Genomic DNA, 18,167 nt, shown 5'->3' with positions numbered 1-18,167 from the left:
GCGAAGTCGGGGCCCCCGGCGCAGGGGCCCAGTAATGGATCAGTGCTGGGGGCTCCGCCACTGGTGGACGCCGAGGGGGAGTGGCCTAGCCTGGGGCAGGCCGCCGAAGTTGCTGTGGCCAAGCTCTTTGTGGCCAAGGGAGTGACAGTGGGGGGTGCTGTGCCTCCGGGAATTGGTGCCGCTGGACCAGGGACCCCTAAGAGTAGACCCGGCTCCGGGTCGGCTTTGGGGGTCCCGTCGTGGCCGTTTTTTGGGTACGTGGCCTCCCTGGCGTCCCCCGCCCATGTGGGAGTGGCCTCAGAGGGTCACACTGCACTGCCGGGTGCAGGGGCGTGGCTTCCCAGGCAGGGCCCGCCCATGTAGGAGTGGCCACAGTGAGCAGTACTGTGCTGCCGGGCGCTGGGGGCGTGGCTTCCCAGGTGGGTCCGCCCATGTGGGTGTGGCCATGCCCAGGGGGCGTGGCTTTGTGCCGGTGGCTGCTCCTGGAGCAGCAGAGACCGCAGCTGCGGTCAGTGCCAGTGGGGGGGCTGCAGCCGTGGTGAATACAGGTGCCTGCGTGTCGGGGTCCCCCGTGTCTGGGGGCTTACCTGGGGCAGGGGCTGCAGCAGGGCTGGTTGGTGCAGGGGGAGGAGCTACACCTGGCTCTTTTCCTGCCTGTAAGACAGGAAGCTCCAGGCATACTGGGAGCAGTTGTGCTGCCCTACTTAAACCATGCAGTGTGGTACTTAAAGGGCCAGCAGCACTGAGTGTGCAGAACCCCCCGGCAGGGAAGACGCCACCAACAGGTGGCAGTACTGTCACTGATAATATGGACGGTGGTGAAACTGTGCCCAGAAAGTGCACCCAGTAAAAGAAAAACGTTGACCCCAGAGCGTATGGGAGTGGGAGCAGGGCGAGTGGGGTGACCGTGGATACAAATGGTGATAGTGTGGGTTTGGAAGTGGCTGTGGCTGAGGATGCAAATGGCAGTGTGTCATGAATGGAGCGTCTGTGGGTAGCGGGGAGCACGGGGAGGGGGCTGGTCCATCTGCCCTCCCGGCCGCGAGTCCCCGGAGTTCTGCGGGGGTAGTGGCCGGGGCCTCGGGGTCTTCTCAAGGGGTTTCCTCGCCCCTGGACCTCAGGGATGGTGACTTGCGACTAGTGTTGAGCCACCCCCGTAGTGTTCGAGTTCGGTTCGGTTCGTCGAACACCCGTGTGTTCGCCGAACTGTTCGTCGAACTGTTCGTCGAACACCTTCGAACACCATTAAAACCAATGGCAGGCAAACAAAAACACATAGAAACACATAGAAAACACCTTCAAAGGTGTCCAAAAGCTGACAAACTGCTCAGAAGACACAACTAACACATGGAAAAGTGACAAGTACATATAGTCATGCGAAAAGAAAAGAGGTGGAGGAGTAAAAGGAGGGGGAGACACAGATATAGGCATGTCATGCCCTTCTAAAATCCAAAAAGTGAGAAGCCGACACGTTCAGTCCGCTCCTGCCCGTGCCACCTCCGTGTCGCCGGGTTTGTGCCAGAGCCGCGGTGCACCCTGACGGCCAGCCCCCCTCTCCCAATACTGGTGCCTGTCCGCTGGTGGGTCGAGCGAGCCCCCCTGTGGTGGAGGCAGCTCTAAGCTTTTTAATTTAAATTGTCTCTCTAATTTGAATAAATACACTTTAAATCCATTTACAAGGATCTATTGGAGGGCAAGTCTCAGGCCAGCAGCCGCGTAATTCCAGCTCCAGTAGCGTCCACTAAAGCTGCTGCAGTTAAAAAGCTTTTATAAGGATCGAGCTCGGCTGTCCACCGCAAGGCATCCTACTGCCAGTCCGAGCCCCTATGCCTTGGGGTGCCTCCTGATGCTCTTCACTGAGTATCCCGTGGTCCCGAAGCATTTCCTTTGAAAAAATGAAGTGTCCAAACTACAGGTGGTGTAGCTTGCTTAACAGCCGGGATAATCCGCTGACTAGCAGACACTGCTACTAGGCACAAAGTATTTCCTGGGCTAGATGCAGTTAAAAATTTGTAATTAGATACTCTCGTTGGATGCTGAGAAAGCATTCCATAGAGTCTCCTGGCACGCCATATATGATTCTCTTAAAAAGCTTGGGGTAGGGGTCTAGGGGACCCTTTTATAGCCAAAATCACGGCCCTGTATCGCAATACGTCACCTAGGCTGAAGATAAATGGAACTGTAGCACCCTGAGGGCTCGGTTGCTACAGACGTATTGCACCTCACCCAGAGGTGTGATATCTCACTCTCAGGTAAGGATGTAGTGTGGATCAGGACCCGACACCTGCATGCATTACACCACATTGCCGTGGGGCAGGGCGACCAATATGCCCCTGAGATGGGCACGACAGTCCCTGTCCCTGGCTGGAGTGGGGGGAGGGAACACTGAGGAAGGGGAACCCTGTAGTGCAGGAGCAGGGAGGAAGCAGTTCCTGGGTGCATTGAGAAGGGAGTATAAAAGGTGGGCACCATCTTAGTTCAGTGCAGAGAAGTCTGAGCAGAAGTGGCAGGGAGCAGGGGCTCTGCTTGAGCTCTGCTCCGGAGGCGGGCCTAGTAACAGAGGCCCAGGCCTGGAAGAGGGAGAAGGAAGGAAGAGGAGCGGAGAAGGCTCCAGGAACGAGGAGCGAAGGGATCTCAGGGGTGCGGATGGGCGAGTCGCCACCGCACGCCCGAATCCACCTGCGTGGAGGGGTCAGGCCAAAGGGGGAGACCGGTCCCCGAAACTAGTGGAGGCAGGAAACGACCCTCAGCTAGAAACAGGAGGCTGTGACATTTTATGTGGCGCAGCCCCTCGCTACACCCGCTAGGAAGGCACCACATAGGGTCAGGGAAACTGGCGCTTACCAAGAGGAGGCCCGAGGCAGCCGGACAGATGGGTTGGTAAGAAAGGCCAGACAAAGGACACACAAAGGGGGTCCTGTGAAGCACTCCAAAGTTATCTGGGAGTTGTCTGAGCCCCTCACCTGGTGAGCACAGTACGATGTGGGCAGCCGTTACCTGCAGATGTGCCTCAGGGACCTGAACAGGTACCGCCTGTATCGGGATCTGGGGAGGAAACTCGAGCAGCTCGTCTCGACTGGAGGGGACCGCGAAGAATTCTCCAGGGTGAAGACCTTGCTCAAGGGGTGTCAGTATGATAGACACACATCCTTGGTTTTTGAGAGGGATTTCGGGAGGTACCGCTCGCCCGACCCTTACAGGAACTGCAGGATGTCAGTGAGTTGTAAGGTGGTAACAGGACTGATCGACAGTACGGGGTCCCTGAACAGATCCAAATCAGGGATCCTGGAGGTGGTCAGATCCTTCTACTCGCACCTCTTGGGGAGGAGGGTACCTGATCGGGATGAGATGTCAGCTTTCCTGGCTGAAACCATCCCCGAGCCAGGGGATGACCCCTCTCTTCATGTTTTGGCAGAAGTAATCAGGGAAGAGGAAGTGAGGCGGGCGATTGATGGGCTTCGGCCCAAAAAGTCGCCTGGTCCTGATGGCTTAACATCCAAGTTTTACAAGACCTTTAGGGACTCTTTGGTCCCCCTCTTGACTGAGGTGTTTAATGAGTGTCTCTCCTCGGACACTCTGCCCAGTTCAATGAGGAAGTCAGCCCTGATTATCCTGTCAAAGGGTAAAGACTCGTCCCGTAATGAGAATTGGCGTCCCATAGCGCTTCTCAATACGGGTCCAAAGGTTCTGGCAAAGGTGCTTTTTAATCGGTTGGTGAAATTTTCACCCCGGTTCGTTTTGAGGGCCCAGCACTGCTCTGTTCCCGGCCGCAGTACATTTAGTGCTGTGCTCGGTGTCCGGGAGGCAGTGGAGCAGAGCAGGGCAGGCACTGGAAGGGGTACTTGCTGTCCTTAGACCAGGCGAAAGCCTTTGACCGGGTTAACCATGAGTACCTCTGGTCCGTCCTTCTGAGGTAAGGTCTGCTCGGGAGGTTTGTTGATTGGTTGAGAGTGTTATACAATGGGGCAGAGACTTTTCCGCTCGTGAACGGTTGGGTCGGACACCCTTTTGAGGTGAATTCTGGTGTCCACCAGGGCTGTCCTCTGAGCCCACTGTTAAACGTGTTCGCAATCGACCCCCTTCTAAGGAGGGTGGAGCGTGGACCGTTGGTGGGAGTCAGGATGGACCAGGCGGAGCCAGAGGCCACCTTGGGGGTAGTGGCATACGCCGATGATGTTTCCCTTTTTGTATCCTCGAGAGGGGAGGCAGATTGGGTCATGTCTGAGGTTGAGCGCTACTCGGTGGCATCCGGGTCCATGATCAACCGGGATAAGTGTGAGAGTCTCTGGCTGGGAGGGGGAGATCCTAGTTTTGATCTCCCAGACACCCTTCCAGGGCCTCAGGCCACAGCAAAAATTTTAGGCATCAGTTTCGGCCCGGGGGACTATCCCCAGCAAAATTGGGAGGGCAGACTTAAGATTGCCGCCCAGAAGGTGTATCAGTGGAAGGGTTGGTCCTTGACCCTGAGGGAAAGGGTTAGCCTGGCCAAGGGTTATTTGCTCCCTTTATTAATATATCTGGGCAGCGTCTGCATCTTGCCAGAGCCTCTTTGGACACGGGTCTACAGCCTGTTCTTCCAACTATTATGGGGGAATAGGCTGAACCTAATCAAGAGGGAGGTCACGTACCGCACGAGGAGACTAGGAGTGTTGGGTATGGTCAACCCAGTGGTGTTCTTAGTAAACACCTTTCTTAAGGCAAACATCGCCAACCTCTGGTTAGAGAGGGCTCCTCCGTGGGTATTCTCCTGTAGGGGGTGGTTTCGGCCTTTCTTCCAGGAATGGGAGACAGGAGGGCAGGTGAAGGACCTTCGAACGCCTCATGGGCATCTTTCAGCTTATGCTACCCCGGTTCTGAAGGTGATCCGCCGGTGGGGTCTGGGAGTGTGGAAGATCAGAACCTTGTCAAGGAGGTTACTTGACAATAGGGTCCTGTTGACCCACTTTCAGAAGCCCCTGGCGCTCAAGGATTGCCCGAGCCGGGATCTGGAGGTAGGGCTTGGGTTATTGAACTCTAAGCGGATCCCCTTGAAGTTTTGGGATATGGCTTGGTGCTGCTTCCATGGGAGACTGTATGTGAGGGACATCCTGAAGTACAGGAACTCTGATGACCGGGATTGTCCCCGCGAGGAGTGTGGCGGCATGCTCAAGAGCATGGAGCACTTCCTGCTTCAGTGCCCCTTTAATACAGAGGTCTACAGTAGGGTGGGTGCTTCCATTGGCTGGTCCAGGCTGGCAGGCCTTTCCTATGCGGAGTGGGCCTATGGGGCATTCAGGTCCCTTGGTGGCCGAGATCGGGGCACTGTTTTCTTAGTTAGTTTAGTGACTAGGTTTTACACGTGGAATGCACGGTGTTTAGTGTCCACCCAGCAGAAAGTCCTCCCCCGGGAAGAGGTGATTAGGAACATCCTGGGTGACCTGGCAAAAGTGCGCTCGCTGGAGTATGAGAGGCTGGGTGCAGGGAGGGCTACCCTTCTATGGAGGGGGTTCTCATTTAATGTGCCCTAGGGAGAGTTAGGGTACGTGTGTCTGTGATAGGGTTAGTTTAGTCCCTTTCTATATTTTATATTTATTTGTAGGGTCAGATAGTTGTGTAGGGTCAGGGAGGGACAGATAGGGACAGTCCTTAGGGATAGTTAGTTAGTATTAGGTTGATAGTGAGGGTCAGTGAGGGACAGGTAGGGACAGGTAGGGAAAGATTGGTAGGGCGGTAGGGACATGGTTTTCTTTTTCTTTAATAGGGAGGGACAGGGTGTTGTGTGTTAGATTAGGGTGAGAGCCTCTGTAGTCTCCAGTTCCCTGGTGGTGGGCTGCTCCCCTCACATTGAAGATTTTTTGTTTTGCGGTATCGGAATCGGAATATAGGGCTTGCAAGCACTGAACTTGGGTCTGATTTTTGATTTATGGTTGATTCTTTGTGGTTAGTTTATATTATCATGTCATTGCTAAGTATATTGTTAAAACAGACTTGTTATGTTGTGTATTGTATGTATATGTGTATTGTATGTATATTTATGTGTATTGCACGTGGGGGGGTGTAGTTTTAGGTTGGGTGGGAGGTTTCAGGGGGGGAGAGGGAAGGAGTGTTTTGTAAAAGGACGTTCTGCGGGATGTGGGAAAAAGGACCCTTTTTGCGTGTATATGGCCACAGAATTTCGTGGGACCTTGGGTGTTTAAAAATGGTGGTGGGGAAAAAAAAAAATTGTGCGTGTAGAGTGTTAGTTTTGGCTGGGTGGCCCATCTCTTATTTTGGGTGGTGGGCCAGTTATTTAGTTTTCCTTTTTGGGGTTAGGTGTGAATGTGCAGGTATGAATGTTGCGGATGTTAGGGGTCTTGTGCGCTTTAGGGCATGGCCTGGCTGGTAGGTACGGAAGGTCTTCCCTTGCTGGGGGGTCTTTTGTAAAAACGAGGACGTTCTGTGTCTTGTGTTTAGTGTCAAGTGTCATGTGTTAGTTTGTTGGACTCTGTATAATTTTGGATTTGGGCTTGTCTTGCTGGGGTTTTTGGTTTTTCTTGTATAATGTTTGTATTTGTGTTTTGTTTTTGTGTTTTTGTACTTTTATAAATAAAAAAAGAGTTCCAGATCCAGTAGCGTCCACTAAAGCTGCTGCAGTTAAAAAGCTTTTATAAGGATCGAGCTTGGCGGTCCACCGCAACGCGTCCTACCGCCAGTCCCAGCCCCTATGCCTTGGGGTGCCTCCCCGATGCTTTTCACTGAGTGTCCCGGGGGCCTGAACCATTTCCTTTGAAAAAAATAAGTGTCCAAACTACAGGTGGTGTAGCTTGCTTAACAGCTGGGTTAATCCGCTGACTAGCAGACACTGCTACTAGGCCCAAAGTATTGCTTGGGCTAGATGCAGTTAAAAATTTGTAATTAGATACTCTCATTGGATGCTGAGAAAGCATTCCATAGAGTCTCCTGGCACGCCATATATTATTCTCTTAAAAAGCTTGGGGTAGGGGACCCTTTTATAGCCAAAATCATGGCCCTGTATCGCAATCCGTAAGCTAGGCTGAAGATAAATGGAACATTATCATCACCTTTAATAATCACCAATGGGACAAGGCAGGGATGTCCTCTGTTCCCTCTCTTATACATCCTAGTGATGGAGCACCTGCTCTCATCAATTCACGATAACCCCAATATTAAGGGGATTGAGGTGGGCGGCACCGAGTACAAGTGCTCTGCATTTGCTGATGATGTCCTAGTATATATCACTCAACCACATATATCCATCACTGCTGTTATGGCTGAAATAGATCACTTTGGTACATGGTCAAATTTTAAAATCAATGCAGCGAAGTCTGAGGCCCTCGATGTCTCCCTCCCCAAATCCATACAGGATTCCATCCAGTCCAACTTTCCCTTTGCCTGGCCCTCACAGGGTATCAAATACTTAGGAATTCATATTCATAGAGACCTCTCCCATCTATGTTATCTTAATTTTGGGCCCTTTATTGAACAACTCCATAGAGATCTTACTTCTTGAACGTCCTATCTAAACTCTTATACCTCTTCCAAACCATTCCCGTGGTAATTCCCTCAAATTTTTTGAAAAGAATAGGCAGTAGCTTTTGCAGATTTATCTGGGTAAGTGGGCTTCCACGCATTGGGGGGGACGTTCTGATCAGACACAAACAAAAGGGGGGCCTTAGCCTTCCGGATTGTAGAAGGCATTACATGGCAGCAGTACACGCTAGAATCCTGGACTTCTTCCATCATTCGGAGGGGAAATTGTGGGTCAAAATAGCTCAATCCATTTGTCCTAAAGCTCTTACCACTCTCCCATGGTGCGCCCATTTAATTGTCCCCTCTCTTGGCCTCATGTCATATAGTACTTATGCCACTGCTTTGGCTTTGAGATCCCCAAAAAAAAGCTTATCCTCAATCGACCCCCAGGGCCCCTTGCTCCCAATTTCAGATAATCCCGATTTCCCACCAGGACTATCTGCAAATAGATTTCTCGGTTCAAATAAATCCCACCCGATATTATTTTCTCATGTCATCTCCAATACTTCACTGCTCCCCTTCAATGACTTGTTACAAGGAAGAGCCACTTCCTCGAAGGCTAATTTTGAATATAGCCAGTTACAACACTTCTATTCAACTGTGAATAAGTGCACACATCTTCATAGAGAACTCACAAACTTTGAAAAATTGAGCCTATCATTGTCACCCCCTACACACTCCATCTCCCTACTGTATAATCTCCTCATTGCCCAGGTAACTGACAATAGGTCAGGATTCTGCGGTGCATGAGAAAGGGAGCTGGGGAAGTCCTTCTCTGACTCACAATGGGATAAATGTTTCTTCCTAACACATAAAACCTCAATAGGGTCCAAAGCTCAGGAAACCTCCTTCAAAATTATCTCTAGATGGTACCAGGTACCAGCAGTCCTTCATAGATGGTATCCAGTGGTCTCAGATAGATGTTGGAGATGTGGGGAGTGCAAAGGGACAATGTCACACATATGGTGGGCATGCCCTATGATAAATGCATTTTGGGCAAAGGTGGTTCCCATGATTGAGAAAATAACTGGTTTGACTATCCCTAATATGCCAGAAGCCCTCTTTTTATCAATGTTACCAATAAGTAAACGTAGTTATAAAAGATCATCAATAGGCTACCTAATACAGGCAGCTAAGAATGTCATTCCACGACACTGGAAAAGCAGAGACCCACCCACTGTGGAGGAATGGTTTGCGGAGATCTCCCTCTTTAATAGGATGGAGCATCTGATTGCCATCTCACCGGCTGATGTTGATAGATACTGTGTGATTTGGAGGTATTGGATTGATTTGCAAAACTCTGACGCCTACCATCTAGCCCCCAACTAAAGTTATCCGTGATGTCGGCACAACAATGATCATATTCGCACTCTATTGATTGGTGGTCTGCCGTGGTCCGCTCCCTCTCTCTCTATCTTTCATATGGAAAAATACATGCTTGATCTGGATATTGATGGAAAACCCTCCCTGTACCCCCAAATGTATCTGTCGTTATGCATAGATTTATAGTTATACTACCCCTTTTACTATGTATATTGTATTTTCTTGTACTTTTTCAACACAAAAATAAAAAAAACTTGAATTTGAAAAAAAAAATTGTAATTAGATCTACAGGCGGTGGCTACTCCGCTGACTAGCAGACACTGAAGCTTTGGATCAGACCTCTGATTCCCAGGCTATAGTATGAGTAAACAGCTCTCCAGACTCAACCATCTGTGTTACCCCAAGCCATAGCGTATGTAGTTTCTTACGGTTAAAAGGGGGGGGAGACCTGACCCACCTGGAATTGACGATGGCAACGTCATGTAAAACACAGCAAGGGGACTCCAAAAAGAGTCTCCATTTTTTTTCCCAAAATTGTGGCACAGACACCACTTAAGTGGCATCAATTGTCCCAGAGTTGCTTAAAATGGTTGGTGAGGTGATTTTCCAAAATCCTCAAGCTTTTAGTCTCCCCAGAATGACACAGGTGGGGCAGATGGTGGTTGGCCCGGCCCGCTAGGCCGCATTGTAGCACAGTGAGCTTCGCACTGCAACTTATGCTTCATATCCGTGTGACGGTTCATGCATGAAGTACTTAAACTATGGATTTTTTGGCCTCTACTTAGCTTTTGGTGACAAATGTTACCGATAACATGAGTTGGGTCATCCTTATCGATCAGAAAAAATGCACAGGCTATGCAAGGTTTAGAGCCCATGCGACTCTGCTACTAGCAATACTATCAAATGATTGGCTGGGATAGATGCAGAACGTCTGGGTTTGGTTGGGGGTCCCCACAGTCTGCCTAGGCTAGATGCAGTTAAAAATTATTATTAGATACACAGGCGGTGCAGCTTGCTTTGCAGCTGGGCTAATACGCCCAAAGTATTAGTAGACTCTATACTAAATAAGGAAGGATTCACTGACTGTTGTGTCCGCTCCGTGGGCCGTGGCGATTGGTGGAGATTTGGTGGATGATTATAGGAGAAAGCTTCTTAATAGAGAAAGTTGGTGGATTTATACTTTACATGTGTACCAGCGGGTTTAAACATCTGACATGATTTGATGTATCATTATTAGTGTTGAGCGAACATGCTCGACACTGCTCGGTACTCGCCCGAGCATCACGCTACTCGGGATGTTCGGCGAGCACCGAGCATTTCCGGGTTACTCGGGCGGGAGCTCGGGTCTCCGCCCTGCATGTTTGGCGCTCTTTAAAGAGCCAATGAACATGCAGGGATTGCCAGCCAGTCACTGTAATGCCGCAGCCATGTTGTTGTGGGCATTACAGTGATTGGCTGGCCGCACAGCGTCACCCCGAGTATTTAAAACCGGGCGCCGCCATCTTGGACACAGTCACTCCGGATCAGACAGTGTAGGGACAGCGCTGCTGATTTAGGGAGAGATATATCATGCAAAATAGTTAGTGTAGGGTCTGTAAAGGCTGCCAGATCAAACAAACATACCTGGGATGGATATTAGTCCTGAGAAGGACTATCAGGCAGGCAGGCAGGCAGGCTGTATAGGAGACGCAGTGGTTATACCAGCAAACGTTGCATTACAGTCCTGTGTGCTGCTCCTGTTGCTGAAATTGCTGGACTTAGCTCCAGGTCCTGGGGGCCAGGAAAAATCCTTTTTTTTTATCTAAATCCTCTTTTTTTTTTCCTCCTTCACAATGTACAAATACCCATCTTATTAACCTTTTGGTGCCCCCCCCCCCCAAAAAAAAAAAGTGTGCCTCTGATCTTTCAGACACAAATATATCTGTTGAAAATAGTCTGGTGTAGGCCAGAGAAATAGAAGTGTGGTTTTGCAGTTCTATGGGCGATTTGTATTGAAAAAAACAGTTTGAGTGTGTCGCTCACTGTTCAGCCGCAAATATATATATATTTTAAAAATCCTGGTATACACCAGTAAATTATTACTGTGGTTTTGATGTTCCACGGTAAAACATCTCTATTATCCTGTTTTTTGGCATTTTTTGCTGTATAAAAATAATAATAGTGTCTCCCTGATTTTTCAGACACAAATATATCTGTTGAAAATAGTCTGGTGTAGGCCAGAGAGACAGAAGTGTGCTTTTGCTGTTCCATGGTAAAAAATCTGTATTATCATGCTTTTTGCATTTTTTGCTGTAAAAAAAAAAAAAATAGTGTCTCCCTGATTTTTCAGACACAAATATATCTGTTGAAAATAGTCTGGTGTAGGCCCGAGAAATACAAGTGTGGTTTTGCAGTTCCACGGTACAAACTTCTGTATTATCCACTTTTGGGCCATTTGTATCTAAAAAAAACAGTTTGAGTGTGTCGCTCACTGTTCAGCCGCAAATATCTCTATTTAAAAAAGTGTGGTATACCCCAGTAAACAATAACTGTGGTTTTCCTCTTCCACGGTTCTAATCTACTCTTTATTACCCTTTTTCCATTGATAGTGCAAGTGTAAGCTATTTTACTTCATTTACAATGGGCAAGGCGCGTGACAAGGGACGTGGAAGTGGACGTTCTGGTGATGGTTCGTGCAGAGGATGGGGCCGTGGCCAAGGTGAAAATGTGCCACAACCAACAGCCACATCTTCTCGCTCCCACTTCTTGACCGAATTACTAGGGAAGCACAGAACAACACCAGTATTGAGAACTGATCAGTGTGAACAGGTTATTAATTGGATAGCAGACAATACTTCCAGTTACCTGGGCACCACCACCTCCGGTCTGTCTTCCACACGGTCAACTCTTAGTAGCCGTGAGTCTCGACTGCATACTCCTCCTCACCCTGATGCTCCTTCCTCCCACCATGCCGAGTGTCGTCAGACAGCAAGTGATCCCACACTTGGACACTCTGAAGAGCTGTTCACTGGTCCATTTTCATATTTGGGCCCCTCGCCTGATACGCTTGAAGTGGTGGAAGAGGAGATCCCATGTTGCGATGCCCAAATATTTGAACAGCCACGGCCACAGGAAGTCGATGTTGGCAATCTGTCACAAGAGGTGGACGATGACGAGACACAATTGCCAGGAAGTGAGGAGGAGGATCGTGGTGTGCAAGTGGAAGAGGAGGAGGTGGTGGATGATCTAGTAACTGACCCAACGTGGAAGGAGGACATGCAGAGTGAGGCCAGCAGCACACAGGGGGAGGGAGGCAGAGTACCCCAACAGGCAGAAAGAAGCAGTGTGGTGGCCACAGACAGAAGGCAGGCAACCGTTCCCCGTAACACCAACACGAGGGACGTTGCCAGTACAAGCGGTAGGTCTTCCAGAGTCTGGAATTTTTTTAAAGACTCTGCTGATAACCCCAAAAAGGCCATATGTTCCACCTGCCATGCCAGCATCAGCAGGGGTGACAAAACTACCAGCCTGACCACCACCAGCATGATCAGGCACATGGCAGCAAAGCACCCGACTTTGTGGGGCGAAACCCAGGGTCCACGACCAGTGTCAGCGGGTGTCACCACAGCTTCTTCCACTGTTGTGCGTGCAATAGAACCCCCTGTTGTGTGTGCAAGGCAATCCCCTGTCCATACTGCATGTAAAGATGCCCCCTCCTCTCAGTCTTCACTTGTTATGGCAGTTTCTCAAGAAACAGCATCAACGTCCACGTCCACGTCCCACCGCAGCGTTCAATTGTCCATTTTTTTTTTTTTTTTTTTTGGAAGTGCATTGAGGTGAAGGGTACATTGCTGGAAAAGGAAGAAAAAAAAAAAAAAAACTCTTTAAATCTCTTAGTTTGCGAGTGTGAACGAGCTGCGTGTGTCCGGAGCGTAAGTGCGAACGAAAGTAAGTGTGTGACTTGTTTTTCAGTGAAGAGGTATTTGGGAATCCTGCAGAAAATACCTGTGTGAATTGCGGTGAGTGCTGCAATGTGACCTGCTGAGTGCTTTTCTACCTGTTTAGATTTATTGGGCTTTTTAAAACCTATTTTCTCACTACAGTTTTAGTTTCTTAGTTTACTACCTGTGTATTTAAGGGTTAACTACATTGCAATAAAATCCTGAAGTGTAGATTTACTCACAAGGGGTTAATTAAGGGGATGGGGTCATAATTAAGGGTTTATAAGGGGCAGCTGGTTGGACATCAAGTCCTTTGGAAGTGCATTGAGGTGAAGGGTACATTGCTGGAAAAGGAAGAAAAAAAAAACAAAAAAAGCTCTTTAAATCTCTTAGTTTGCGAGTGTGAACGAGCTGCGTGTGTCCGGAGCGTAAGTGCGAATGAAAGTAAGTGTGTGACTTGTTTTTCAGTGACTTTGGATTCAGGGAGTTTGGAAGGGAGGACTTAGGACTGAATTGCTGACTGTGTTTCATTCTTTCTTTACTTTACTTTTTACTTAATTAATCCACCTGACCTACTTATCTGATTCCCCCGTCCATACTTGATACTTAACTGATCCCCCGCCGATATCTAATTGATACACTTGCACATCCCTAATTGATCCCCGTCCATACACCTATATATAAATAATTGTGTTTTGTACTTGTATATATATATACTGACTGTATCCCCATATTTAGAATGACGTCCATGTTGGCCGGAGCCGTGCAGTGTACATCTTGCGCAATGTATGCATTCCGTGAGCAACCGCTCGAGGATCCATACTGCTGCGAGAGATGTGAGCATATCGTGCACTTGGAAGCCCAAATTCTGGATCTAAGTGCTCAGATAGCGGTACTGAGGAGCATCGACAACATGGAACGGAGTTTGCTGCTCACCGAGCAGACACTCAATGGGTCAATACTGGGGGTGGACCATAGAGGGGAAGTGCAGGCTGAACAGGCAGGGAGCTGGATAACAGTTAGGAGGGATAGAGGGAAGAAGTACAGGAAGGCTGGTTCAGAACCGGCATTATTGGAGCACGACAGATCCTCTGACCGCCGGGGGAGTGTATGCTCCAGTAATGAGGGGGAGGGGGGAAGTGTAGGGCAGGCAAGACAGGTTCTGGTAGTGGGTGACTCTATTATTAGGGGGACAGACAGGGCAATCTGTCACAAAGACCGGGATCGCCGAACGGTGTGCTGCCTCCCTGGCGCTCGAGTCCGGCACATCGCGGATCGGGTTGACAAGTTACTGGGTGGGGCTGGCGAAGACCCAGCGGTCATGGTCCACATCGGCACCAATGACAAAGTGAGTGGTAGATGGAGGGTCCTTAAAAATGATTTCAGGGACCTAGGTAGGAAGCTTAGGGCAAGGACCTCCAAGGTAGTTTTCTCAGAAATACTACCAATCCCGCGAGCCACACAGGAGCGCCAACGGGAAGTTAGGGAGGTGAATAAGTGGCTAAAGAGTTGGCGCAAGGCGGAAGGGTTTGGGTTCATGGAGAACTGGGCCGACTTCGCGGTCGGCTACAGGCTCTACCGTAGGGACGGGCTGCACCTCAATGGGGAGGGTGCAGCAGTGCTGGGGAAGAAGATGGCTAATAGGCTGGAGGAGTTTTTAAACTAGAGACGGGGGGGGGAAACCAAGGAAATAGGTGGGATGTGAGGCAAGCAAGGGGGAAGGGGAGAAGTGAATATATTGAGGGTGGAGAGGGGGGTGGGGATAGTACAGTTAGATCGTTAGAGAAGAATAGGATGCTAAATAACCCCAAAGTTTTATCTTGCATGCTGACCAACGCAAGAAGCCTGACCAATAAGGCGGATGAGCTGCAGGCGCTTATATCGGAGGAGAGGTATGACATCGTAGGTATAACAGAGACTTGGCTAGACGATAGCTACGACTGGGCGGTAAATTTATTAGATTATAGTTTATTTAGAAGGGACCGGAAACAGGGGAAAGGCGGAGGAGTCTGCTTATATGTAAAGTCATGTCTAAAACCCAGACTAAGGGAAGATATAGGAGAGGGAGAAGAGGGGGTCGAGTCCATGTGGGTAGAGATAGAGGGAACTAAAAATAATAATAAAATATTACTGGGGGTCTGCTATAAGCCACCAAATATAACAGAGGAGAATGAGAATCTGCTATTAGGACAAATAGACAAAGTAGCAAAACATAATGAAGTGATTGTAATGGGGGATTTCAACTACCCGGATATTGACTGGGAAACAGAAACCTGTAGATCTCAGAAAGGTAAAAGGTTCTTGACAAATATTAAGGATAATTATCTCTCCCAACTAGTGCAGGAACCAACGAGAGGGAAGGCCGTGTTGGACTTAATATTGACTAATAGGCCTGATAGAATAACTGAGGTACAGATAGGGGGGCACCTAGGTAATAGCGACCATAATATTATCGACTTCAAAATGCCCTTCAGTAGGGTTATCAATAAGGGAACAACAAAAACATTAAACTTTAGGAGGGCGAAGTTTGATCAGCTGAAAGAAAACCTTCAACTTATTGACTGGGACAAAGTACTTAAAGGAATACGAATAGTAAATGGGAAACCTTCAAAAGAATTCTGAATACTCAGTGCGAGAGATATATACCATATGGGAATAAAAGGGCCAGAAATAAGAGGAAACCAATATGGTTGAACAAGAACGTAAAAGGGGCGTTAAATAGCAAAAAAGAGGCATTCAAGAGATTAAAACAGGAAAACAGTAAGGAAGCACTAATGTGTTACAAGGAAAAAACGAGAACCTGTAAAAAACAAATAAAAATAGCGAAGGAGGAAACAGAGAGACATATTGCTAGGGAAAGTAGATCAAATCCCAAACTGTTCTTTACGTATATAAATAGTAAAAGGATTAAATCGGATAATATTGGACCGATAAAAAGTGAGGAAGGCAAAATCATAGAGAAAGATGAGGATAAAGCTAATCTATTAAATAATTTTTTTTTCGACAACTTTCACAAAGGAAATCGAACTAACAGGAGAAATGAGAAGTGACAAACTTAATCCTCCACTAAGTATGACAAATCTAACCCAAGCTGGGGTACAGAAACGCCTCAGTAACATTAAAATAAACAAATCACCAGGACCTGATGGCATACACCCACGGGTACTAAGGGAACTAAGTAATGTGATAGACAGACCGTTATATCTTATATTTAAGGACTCTGTTGAGACTGGGTCTGTGCCACTTGATTGGCGACAGGCGAATGTAGTGCCAATATTCAAAAAGGGAGCGAAAAGTGATGCCGGAAACTATCGGCCGGTGAGTCTGACGTCCGTTGTGGGCAAAATTTTTGAAAGCTTCATTAAAGAGGCAATTACGGAGCATCTTGATGCTAATAATCTTTTAATCCCGAACCAACATGGATTCATGAGGAATCGCTCCTGCCAAACAAACCTGATTGACTTCTACGAGGAGGTTAGCTCTCGAGTAGATCAGGGGGAACCAGTGGATGTCGTGTATCTCGACTTCTCAAAAGCGTTCGATAGCGTGCCACATAATAGGTTGGTATGCAAAATGAGAATGATGGGGCTGGGGGAAAATGTCTGCAAGTAGGTAGCTAACTGGCTAAAGGATAGAAGGCAGAGGGTGGTTATAAATGGAATATACTCAGATTGGGTAAGCGTCACTAGTGGGGTACCACAGGGGTCTGTACTAGGCCCAGTGTTATTTAATATCTTTATTAACGACATAGTCAACGGGATAAATAGTAAAATATCAATATTTGCAGATGACACAAAGTTATGTAAAAAATTAATACAAAAGAGGACAGTGCAGACCTACAGAGGGATTTGGATAAGCTGGGTAGGTGGAGCATTAAATGGCAAATGAGGTTTAACGAGGAGAAATGTAAGGTCATACATATGGGAAGGAAAAATGGAAGTCACCAGTACTCACTGAATGGGAAATCATTGGGGAATTCAGAGATGGAGAAGGACTTGGGCATCTTGATTGATAGCAAACTAAATTGGAGTGCCCAAAGTCAGGCCGCTGCTGTAAGGGCAAACAGGGTAATGGGATGTATCAGAAGAGGTATAGCTGCAAAGGATGAGAACATTGTTCTTCCACTGTACAAAGCACTGGTCAGACCACACTTGGAATACTGTGCTCAGTTATGGGCCCCAATATATAGAAAGGATATAAATGAGCTTGAAAAGGTACAAAGGAGGGCAACAAAATTAATAAGGGGAATGGAGGGACTGCAATACCCAGAGAGGTTGGCAAAACTAGGACTATTCATCCTGGAAAAGAGAAGGTTGAGGGGGGACATAATAAATGTGTACAAATATGTTAGGGGACAGTATAGAGACCTTGCCCGGGATTTGTTCAAAAGGAGGGATATTACGGTAACAAGAGGGCACTCACTAAGACTGGAAGAGAAAAGGTTTCAGCACCAGCATAGGAAGGGGTTCTTTACGGTAAGAGCAGTGAGAATATGGAATTCACTGAGTGAGGAGACGGTAATGTCGGATTCACTACACCAGTTCAAGCGGGGACTGGATGCATTTCTAGATACCAGGCAGATTTCAGCATATACTTAAAAATAAAATAAAATAGTAGGTTGATACAGGGATTTATTCTGACTGCTGGTTTCAGAGTCGGGAGGGAATTTTTCCTCAGGTGAAGATTGGCCAAATCATTTGGGGTGTTTGCCCTCCTCTGGATCAACTTTAGCAATTACAGAACTAACCGGTCGAACTTGAAGGACGCAAGTCTTTATTCGGCTTTGCAAACTATGTTACTATATCCCAGACCTTTGAATGAAAGCGGAAATTCGCAGCTAACGCCCCACAGGCCACAGTCCTAAATTCGCACATTTCACGACTGCTTGCATTGGAAATGCTGCCTTTTAGGCTGGTGGAGACGGAATCCTTCCGCAATCTTATGGCAGTGGCCGTCCCTCGGTACTCGGTCCCCAGCCGACGCTATTTTGCCCGGTGTGCCATCCCCGCACTACACAAGCACGTGTCCCAAAGCATCTGCCGTGCCCTCAACAACGCAGTTACTGCGAGAGTCCACCTGACAACGGACACGTGGACAAGTGCTTGTGGCCAGGGACGGTACATCTCTCTGACGGCACACTGGGTAAACATAGTGGAAGCCGGGACCCAGTCGGACCTTGGGACGGAACACATCCTCCCCACACTGAGGATTGCGGGCCCTATGTCAGTCAGAGTTGCCCCCACAGTGTACAGCTCCTGCGCATCCTCCTCCTCCTCCTCCTCATGTTCAGCTTCCATCTCAGATATCACCACATCAGTTACAAGCTGGAAGCATTGCAGTACTGCCTCCGCCAAGCGGCAACAGGCTGTGCTGAAACTCATAAGCTTAGGTGATAAACCTCACACTGCTTGTGAG

The sequence above is a fragment of the Phyllobates terribilis genome, unplaced genomic scaffold (assembly GCF_046119375.1).
Source record: "Phyllobates terribilis strain yellow unplaced genomic scaffold, ASM4611937v1 Scaffold_8__6_contigs__length_399053987, whole genome shotgun sequence".
Taxonomy (NCBI): Eukaryota; Metazoa; Chordata; class Amphibia; order Anura; family Dendrobatidae; genus Phyllobates; species Phyllobates terribilis.
This window is presented reverse-complemented; position numbering follows the sequence as displayed.